Genomic DNA, 10,345 nt, shown 5'->3' on the forward strand with positions numbered 1-10,345 from the left:
TTTTCGAGTTATGGCAGTAGCTTGTTTTTGGAAAAGAAATTCTCCATTGGAGTCTTGTGTGGCTTATGGTGATATATTGCTCAAATTGAAAACTTGCTAAGTTCTTGCTTATGATACTATGCCACTGAATTCATATGGAGGGGGGGGGGGTATCTTGCGGCTATCTCTAATTTGTATAGCTCTAAGCTCTTGAGCTTCAACTTAGTGTTACATGATTGTTATTGTTTTCATCCTTGCTGTGAGGGTCCTATGAAAATTCTAAGTTCTTGTTTCTATGATTCTAAGTTATTGGCTATCTATTGGTTGATCTACATGATGCGATGGAGATGGGTGTTGAGGTTGTTGGGATTACCTTAACGTAGTCGAATCCTCCTCGGTGGTGGCTGTCCTTGCCGTCACCACTCGCTGCCCTCTCCCTCCTCCCTCGCTGCTCTTCTTATGGTGTTGTGTGGAATTTGTGGTGATGAAATGTGGTGGTGGAGGAGGTGAGGAGAGGCTGCTTATATGGTGCTAATCTATTGAAAGCTAGGTTTGAGACTTGGAGCCAAAGGCTCCTATTTTGGGCTTGTTAGTTCTCTCACTTTCGAGCTTAATGATTGTGAGATTCTTGCCGTTTTGGTGATTGTGGCTGATCTTCTTGGCTGATTTCTCGGCCTTGATCGACGGGGAAATGAGAGTTTGTCTCATCTTCTACTTTTGGGCTTGTGTAGGAGCTCGTTCCCCAATGCCCCTTTGTCTCGACTCCCTTTTGATGTTAGAAGAGATGGTGACCAAGATTTTCTTACCTCATGCTCTACTTTGTAGCTTACTTAGCTATATTACCCACTAAATGCTCCATCTCTTTATTTAGCTTGTGCTTCCCTCTCTCTTTACTTGTGTGTCACTTTCTAACCCCAATTTGGTGTAAACTTTGTAGGTACATGAAGGCATTCTTGGAGCTTGTGGAGGGAAGCAAAAAAAATCGAGATTAAGAAAGAGAGGGAAAGAAAGGAGATGCTCCTCTTGAGCTCATTTGGTTCTATTCCCAATTTAGTTTGCTTCCAAACTCGAGAATTTAAAGAAGTAGGATAGATAGTGTAGAATAGGTGCATGTTGATTTTATCACACTTGCAGGCATGTACTATTTCCGTCATCCATGTATTTCTATTTTTTTCACGGTGTATCCACATTTCTCTAATAAAAGTATTTTCTCCACTTTTATTCTTGAAACTGAAATTTCCTTGCACTTTATTTCCAATCGTCTCTTTGTCCAATTTTTTTTTTTTTATACTCCAAGATCTTTACACGAAAACTCGGGGTGTTACATTTTTTCTGCGGGATAGAGGTGGAGGGATTAGTATCGTCCTTTTTGGGAGAACGTCTTACCTCTTTTACAATGTAGATGGTGGAGGTAGTATGATCCTCTACTTCAAGGGGTCTTGGGGTTTGGTCAAATCCGTGACCATGATTGCCTTACACTGCCGTTCCATCTTTGCCCGCTTTGCTTCCTCAAACTTGAGCATCTCGCTTTCGATCTTATAGGTGGATTGGCTATAGTTATCGCTAATTGTGATCTCGCCACGACCTACATCAATCAAAGCTTTGCAAGTAGCAAGGAAATCTCTCCCTAAGATTAGAGGGACGTTCTTGTCTACTTTCATGTCAAGCACAATAAAATAGGCGGGGAAAATAAAATCATTGACTTTTACTAAGACAACCTCAATCATACCAACAGTTTTTATGGACGAGTTATCGGCCAACCTGAGTGTTACGTCTGAAGTTTTGAGTGGCCCAATGTTGAGCTTTTCGTAGTACTTCAGTGGCATGAGATTGATGGAAGATCCTAAATCACATAGGGCCTTGTCAACCTTTCCCTCTCCAATCCGGCATCGAATAATGAATTGGCCCGGATCTCTCTGTTTCACTGCCTTTTCCTTTTGGATGATCTCGCTGCAATGATGTGGTAGCATAAGGTCGGCTTTTGTCGGCTTTCTCTTCATCATCACCGCCTCCCTTAGTAGCTTCGCATATTTAGGTATTTCCTGCAAAACATTACAAAACATGAGGACCTTACAAAACATGTTCAAAATATGTTTGAACTGCTTTTTGAGCTTAAACTTCCTCTTTGGTTGAAAAGGTAGCACAATCCCATTGTGCCGCACGAGTCCTTGCTGAGTGCGTGCTTCGGCCTTGTCTGTGGCGGCCTGCTGCAGTTGTTGCGGCGGTCCGCCGGCGGCTGGGCAGTCCTCAGTTTTCTACTTTGCCACCCACTTCTTATTGACGTCATCCACTCGTGCGGCTGCCTTTGCCCTGTCCTCATCTAACTTCTTTTGGATTTGCTCCATTTGAGTGTTGATGTTGGCTATGGCAGTTGAGATCGTGTTCATTCCCTGCTCGAGGTTGTTTATTCTAGCTTCAACCACTCCGATCTTGGTGTCATTAACCTTCCTGTCTTGGTTGATTACTTCCAAGATCCTTGTGATTCCTTGGTCATACTTTTCCTCCTTCTTGGTTGTCTCAACTACTCCTCCCTTGCTAACATTAAATCCTGCGGGGGGTTGCAAGTAATTATTGTTAGAATAAGAGAGATTAGGATGAGGTCGGTTTCCATTATAATTATTGAAATTACTGCCCCCCTGATTGGGGCGATAATTGTTGTTGTAATTTCTGTTGGAACTGCCTCCTTGCATGTAGTTGATTTCCTCCACTATCGGGGCAGGAGTTTCGGGTTTAGAGACTGCTATGATGGAGGTCGGTGGAATCGGGTCCTCCTTTCTTGATGTATCCATTTGGTCTACCCTAACTCTAAGCTCGGCCAATTCCTTCGCAAAGAAACTTTCCTCGGCCTCTTCAATTGCAGCTATCCTCTTCATGTTATGCCTTTCCATCGACCACCCTCTGCTGTTGGTGGCGAATTCCTCTATTACCGCCATGGCTTCTTCACCTGACTTCCTTAAGAATCCTCTGTTTGCACCTGAATCAAGCATAGCACAAATATTCTCGTTAAAACCATTATAGAGGATTCCTACCTGGTGATCTACGGTGAAACCATGGTTAGGGCACTTTCGGAGAAGAGCTTTGAAATGAGCAAACGCCTCGTAGAGGGGCTCGTCATGGCCTTGGATGAACTGGAAGATCTCGCTTTTGAGCTTCAAGATTGTGCCCGACGGATAGTACTTGTCGAGGAAGGCAGCTACAATGTCCTTCCATGTGGAGACCTTTTCTCTGGGCATGCATTCAAACCACTCTTTAGCAGAATCAGTTAATGAAAATGGGAAGAGTCTTATCCTTATGGCATTGTCATCGACACCGTTTAACTTGAGAGTGTTTGAGATCTCCACAAATTTGGAGAGATGGCGATTGGCATCCTCTGTAGCCCTACCTGCAAAAGGAGTTTGCTCGATCCTTTGAATAAGGGGCATGCGTAACTCGAAATTGTTAGCGTCAATACGAGGTCCTTCGGAAAAAGTAATCATATTCCCATGATTGAGCATGTTCATCACGGGTTGTATTTCCTGATTCTTCTTCTCCAAAGCCTCGCGGGCTGCCCTTTCCGCATCACTCTCGTCCATCAGTAGCTTCACCATTTCCTGTAGCTTTTCAATGTCTGTTCGGTCTACCATTATTCCTGATCCTTTTTCACTTCTTATTTTCCTACGAGTTCTTTCAAGTTTTAAATCGAGCGGTTCTAGGCTGTCCTTCCCAGAGCGCGTTCGCATACAAAACCTGCAAGAATCTAAAACAAAAACAAATTAAAAAAACTAAAAATAAAAACTGAAAGCAATTTAATTCCAAAGTAGCAAAATTATCCGTTTGAAGATATCACTCCAAAGTGAATTCTCTTCCCCGGCAATGGCGCCAAAAACTTGATGCACTTTTTATTAGCACTAAATAAACCTGCAAGTACACAGAGTATATATAGTATAGCTAAAGGTTAGTACCGGATATCGAACACGGGGAAGGCAAACACAAAGTGTCTATCCTCTACTAAGACTCAATTACTATCTGGAAAAGTAAGTAGGTTTTGGAAAACTTTTGAAAACTAGAAACAATAAAAAGCATAAAACAACTAAAAGCAAATAAAACACGGAGATAAACGATAGAGATAAGGGAATCCCAGGGATGTGCGTTCACAATTATGGTTATACAAATTCCAACTACAATACCCTAGCACAGTTTATACGACGAGTCACCTAGCTTATGCTCATGCGATACAAACGTTGATTACAGCATTAGGGTTGTCAATCTTAACACGTAACTCCAAAAAGCTCCTAAGACCCTTGAAAAGTCCTCACTCTCAATTAACAGTGCCGTTTTAAGGGAAGCTAACTGTAGTGTCTACTAAGTGAATCTAACTCGCTAGAACTCTGTTACAGTTATGAAGCAAGTTACATTAAATCTAACTGTAGTGCCGTTTTAAGGGAAGCTAAATCATGCAGCATTAGAACTACTTAGGGAAGAAACAAAGTAAAAACAAAACGGGTATTAAATAGAAAAAAGAATTTTTATAACCAAAGTCGTTACTAACACATCCCTAGAATCCTATGAGTTTAGTTACACATAATTGAATAAGCTAAAAACATAGATTGAAGGGAAGACAATTTGAACATAAAACTATAGCAAATAAAACCCGTAGGTTGAATCCTTGTCGTTCTTGATGTTCTTGAAATCCTTCTCCAACTCCTTGCACAAGTGAAGTACTCTAGCTCTTGATCTCTATGAAGTACTCTAGCTCTTGATCTCTAGCTGGCGGTTTCCGCGTTGGACTCCAGAGAGTCTGTTCCCTCGGTGGCGGACCGCCGCATGACTTCCGGTGGTCACCGGACGAGACTTCTCTTCCAAGCGTATCTTTCCGAGGCGGACCACTGCATTCATCTGCCTGCCGGGCGCCGGCGGTCGCCGCACATATCCGCGACGGTCGCCGGTCGCTGTCTGACTCTAGATTTATAGACTTTGCGTTTTGGCTCCCTTTTTTGGCTCAATTATGCACGTTTCTCACAAAACACGTCAAAAATAGACAAAATATGCAAATAATGGACGTGTAGAGTGACTTTGACATAAAAAATGGACCAAACAATGACCTTAAAATAGTGCAAAATCCGAACGTATCAAATAGCTTAATTCTCTTGTGTGGTGATATGTTTGTGGCAGCGGAAACTGAAGTTGAGGTGGAGTCAGTTAAGAAGCAGCTACGAATCTGAGTTTGAGATGAAGGATTTGGGACAAGCAAGACGCATCTTAGGCATGGATATAATAAGGGCTAGAGATGAAAGAAAGTTGTGGCTTACACAGTCAGATTATGTCAAGAAGGTCTTGAAGAGGTTTCAAATGGATTCCTCAAAAGCTGTCACCATTCCTCTGGCACAACAGTTTAAACTAAGCAAAGAGCAGTGCCCAAAGACAGATTCAGAGAGAAGGGAGATGAGTAAGATTCCATATGCTAGCATTGTTGGAAGTATAATGTACACTATGGTGTGCACTAGGCCTGACTTGAGCCATTCAATTAGTGTGGCCAGCAGGTTTATGGCAGATCCAGGTTTGGAGCATTGGCATGCTTTGAAGTGGATTTTGAGGTACATGAGGGGAACCACTGATTATGGTATTGTGTTTGAAGCTGCAAGAAAGGATGAGGAGAAGGCATTGGTTGGTTTCTGTGATTCTGATTATGCAATGAGTGTGGATACAAGGAAATCTCAATCTGGTTATGTTTTCTGTCTTTATGGAAGTATGGTGAGTTGGAATTATAATTTGCAGTCTGTGGTAGCTTTATCCACTACTGAGTATATTGCCTTGGCAGAAGCGGATAAAGAGAGCTTTTGGCTCAAGGGGATTCTGGCTGATTTTGGGATAGAGCAAAAGGCTGTGCAGATTAGGTGTGATAGCAGTAGTGCCATCTATTTATCCAAACACCAAACGTTTCATGAGAGGAGTAAACATGTGGATGTAAGGTTGAATTTCATCAGAGATGAAGTAAGCAGGGGCACGGTTGAGATTGCTAAAGTTTATACAGAAGAGAATGCAGCAGACATGCTCATAAAATCGATACCCAGCTCCAAGCTGAAGCATTGCTTGGAGTTGATCAATCTGGTTCAGTGTTGAAGTAGCGAGGATTGAGGGAGTTGATCAGAGTCTTGTTCATAAGCTCCAAGGTGGAGATTTGTGGATGGGTGGAACTTATGATTAATAGAAGTTCGGGGGACTCATTTGCAAATAGGAGAAAGTTTGAAAAACGGTTAAAGCATTTGGCGGCAGCTTCACCGAGTGAGACAAAAAAGGGGCAGTAACCGATTGTTTTCATTTACTTCTTCACCAACGAAAAGCTACATAGAGAGAGAGCGCTTTCTAAGTGAGGCTTCATCAAGATAGAGTGTAGATTGCTAACTGTGAGTGTTGTAATCGGTTCTTGAGTGAGAGCTTGAGTGTTCTTGTAGTTCGAGCGTTTGTATTCCTCTTTGGTCTCTGAATAAAATTGTGATCCAACTTCCTCCGTGGACGTAGGTGGCAACACCGAACCACGTAAGTTTCTTGTGTTGATTGTTCTTTCTCTGCGACTACAATCGCCATCTCCGCGTTATAAACCAACAGTCGGGTAGGCAAACATCGAGCAATACTGCAACAAGAGGATTTGGACCTACAACGATGTTTACACGGATGGCAAGCCAATTCAAGGGGGTTTTGCTAGTGCTATGGTTGTTGATCAGAAGTAAGCATGGCTCCAACTAGTTTTATTGGATGCTCTTGTTTGTCTCTGATTGCTTCGTTTCACAGGTTCGTGGTGAAAATCCCCGATGGAATGGCACCGGAGCAGGCTGCACCACTGCTCTGTGCAGGGGTGACTGTGTACAGTCCCCTCAACCATTTTGGGCTAAAACAGAGCGGCCTAAGATGCGGTATCTTGGGGCTTGGAGGGGTCGGACATATGGGAGTTATTATTGCCAAGGCCATGGGCCACCATGTCACGGTTATCAGCTCTTCTGAAAGAAAGAGGGAAGAGGTGTTGGATCACCTAGGTGCTGACGACTACTTGGTGAGCTCGGATGCTGGTCGGATGCAAGAGGCTGCTGACTCACTAGACTACATAATCGACACAATCCCTGCGAACCACCATTGGAGCCTTACCTCTCTCTACTGAAAATTGATGGCAAGCTGATCTTGATGGGAGTTATCAATACCCCTTTACAGTTTGTCAGCCCAATGATCATGCTTGGTGAGTTTCATCAACCCACATTGTGTATTTATGCTTCTTAGTTTATACTAGCAAATGTTGGTGAAAGATCCTGTGCATCCGGATGTATGGTGCATCCATCCAATTAAGGTTTACTAATCCGATTTACTAATCTACAAAGGTGATCTATCTCTCAGATTATTTTTCAAATAATGCATTGATGATATGATTTGATTCAATTTAGGGAGGAAGAGTATCACGGGAAGCGTCGTTTGTAGCATGAATGAGCTGGAGGAATTGCTGGAGTTCTGCAAGGATAAGAACCTTTCTTCCTCAATTGAAACTGTGAAGATGGATTACATCAACACTGCCTTTGAGAGGCTTGAAAAGAACGATGTTCGATACAGAATTGTAGTCGACGTTGCAAGAAGCACACTTGAGCAGTGAAACATATATGGCTTTGAGTTCATTTCTTGATAAGGTTGTTGTTTTCTGTCATACTATTTGAAATTTACTGTTACAGTTTCATATTTCATTATTTTGTGTCTAAGATAAGAAATAGTGAGATTGTGAAAGGTGACAATTGGAAAACAATATACTACTCCCTCCGTCCCAAGATAAGTGACTTGTATTCTTTTTTGGGGTGTCCTACTATAAGTGACCTATTTCCATTTTTAGCAAAAAGTTATCTCTCTTACTTTATTCTCCACTTACTTTATTCTCTCTTCTCTCCTCTACTTTTCCCTCTCTCATACTTTACTCTCTCCACTTTAACTTATTTAAATACCATTCCTTAAATCCCGTGCCCAAAAGAAGTAGGTCACTTATCTTGGGACGGAGGGAGTACTACTATATTGATATTTGAGATTAGTCTCTCGCTTTGACTTGATAGAAATATTTGCTTAGTAGGTGTTTTGGTGTGATTATCCTGTCAATTAAGAAGGTTAATACTACTACTTCTGTTTCTTCATAGTCGAGTCACTTTTTTTTTCACTTGTTTTGAAAAAATCATAATAAATAGTTAAAATGGAAAAAAGTAAAATAAAAGAGCGAATAATATAATAAAAATAATAATCTTAAGTAGAATTATCCATACTTGTCATACTAATATTCATAAAATTTAATCTTATTTAATTTATAAAATTTAATTTTATCTAATTCATCTCAATAACAATTGTTGGGCTTGAGCTAATATTATGAATTTAGGATGCAAAAGAAAGTGTCCCGAAATAAATGATAAATTAATTTATTCTTTTGTTTTTTACGATGCTTTAATTCGCGTCCTCTAATATTAGTTAGGACACCAACAATACAATAATTTTGAAGCGTTGATGATATATTTAGAAATACAAATTAGCATCCTTAATTGCGTTAAAATATCTTCAACCGTATTTTTTGTTATAGTCAAACCATATATTTGATTTTCATTTTTTGATAAAATACATGCCTCAGTTAAACAGAAGTTTAATTATTTAGATGGAAAGAAAGTCATGGTTTAGAAACACATTATTTCTTCTTATTCTCTCACTTATTTCTCCACCTAAACACAAAATAAAGTTGCATAAATGATGCATATTTTAGTAGGACTAAATAAACCTGCAAGTATACAGAGCATATAGTATAGCTAAACGTCAGTACTGGATATCGAAACAGAGAAAACGATCACAACTTATCTACCTCCTACTAAACTTCTTCTACTATTTGAAGAAAACAAAGGATTTTTTTATTTTTGAAAATGAAATTGTAAAAACAACGAAAACAAGTAAAAATGCATATAAAAACACAAAGATAAAACACATGACATAAGGAAATTCCAGGGATGTGCTTTCACAGTTATGGTTTATACAAAATTCCAACTACAACACCCTAGTACAGTTCATACTACTAGAACGAGTCACACATTTATTGTCCATGCGGTACAAAGTGGATTACGGACACTAGGGGTGCCACAACTGCATTTTCTAAAGATAGAAAACACGGTGAATCGCAACTAGGGAGATTAAAGAAGCGGGGAAGAAAGGGGGAAACAACACAACTCGACCATAGCTCAAAATAAAGGGGAATAGCTCTAAAATCATAGTATTATCTCAATAATCAACACATGAAATCAAACTGATAAACATTCAACGGAAGCATTCGAGAGAAGAATAAGATTATGTATGAAGACATAATATACTCAGGACATTTTATTTGCTATCTTCTTCACTTTCATGCTCGACACCCACCGCGCTCGTCACAACTCAACCTACATATTTTTAAAATATATGCAGGGCTGAGTACTTGATGCACTCAGTGGACTTATGCCGAAAACATTTTATAAAAATCATGCTACCATTGAGTGACCTCATGGTTTTAACTTTGAAAATCCTCGAGGCACTAAAATCATTTTCGTCGTAAAAATCGAGTGAATTTTCCCATAGATGTGTGGCCACATTCCAAGTCACTAGACCGTGATGTAGTAGAAGACAAGACTTGGAGGCTACGAAAAATATATTTTGAGTTTTATTTATTTCCTAGTTAGTAAAATTAGTAGATAGAAAAATATTAATTATTTTTACTTCTACAAATTTATGTTTTCCTTTTTGCTTATTTTCCTTATACCTATTTTTGCTTAATATCTTATTGTTGGGGTTTGGTGCCCCTTGCACAGCGGAAGAATTGTACAAAACAAATAAATCAGACGTAGGATCTATTTGACCGATTATGCGATTAATCAATTCACATGCTAAACAGATAATTGCATGCTAGAACGCAAATCATTCATGCTCAAAGAAAATAAATCCTAAAACAAAAATTCTACGGTTTAGAGTTACCGAGTTGATTCTCCAAAGAATCGTCGATTGCTTGCGCCTTCTCCACGTGATGATCTTCGATACTAGACCACGGATCTTCTCTCTGGTTCCCGAACTGTATCTCGATATCAGGGTGGGTTGATCTTATCAAAATACTATGACTCAAATAAAGAAGACAGAAGAAATCCTTCTCCAATTAGGAGAGAAATTCGAACTCCTCTAGGCAGAGGGAAACGAAAAATACGAGTAATAATAATGAATGATTTATGTCTCCTTTATTCTCCTATTTATATTAAGTTCCTTCTGGGCTCAGACAGAGATCTATGGAAGGTTTTGGATATGGGCTCGCCCAATTAGCTTTTTACTAATTAAATTGAACCCACAATTTAATACAAGCTTATATTGGAAT

The 10,345-nt window shown here is 40.0% G+C and overlaps 1 pseudogene; it reads left to right on the plus strand.

The window, feature by feature from the left end:
• The first annotated feature begins 6,650 nt into the window (after positions 1-6,650).
• Positions 6,651-7,652, plus strand: LOC148927430 (cinnamyl alcohol dehydrogenase 1-like; annotated as a pseudogene).
• The last annotated feature ends 2,693 nt before the right edge of the window (positions 7,653-10,345 follow it).

The sequence above is a fragment of the Salvia hispanica genome, chromosome 4, assembly GCF_029641045.1.
Source record: "Salvia hispanica isolate PSC_SH4W2 chromosome 4, Shi_PSC_v1, whole genome shotgun sequence".
Lineage (NCBI taxonomy): Eukaryota > Viridiplantae > Streptophyta > Magnoliopsida > Lamiales > Lamiaceae > Salvia > Salvia hispanica.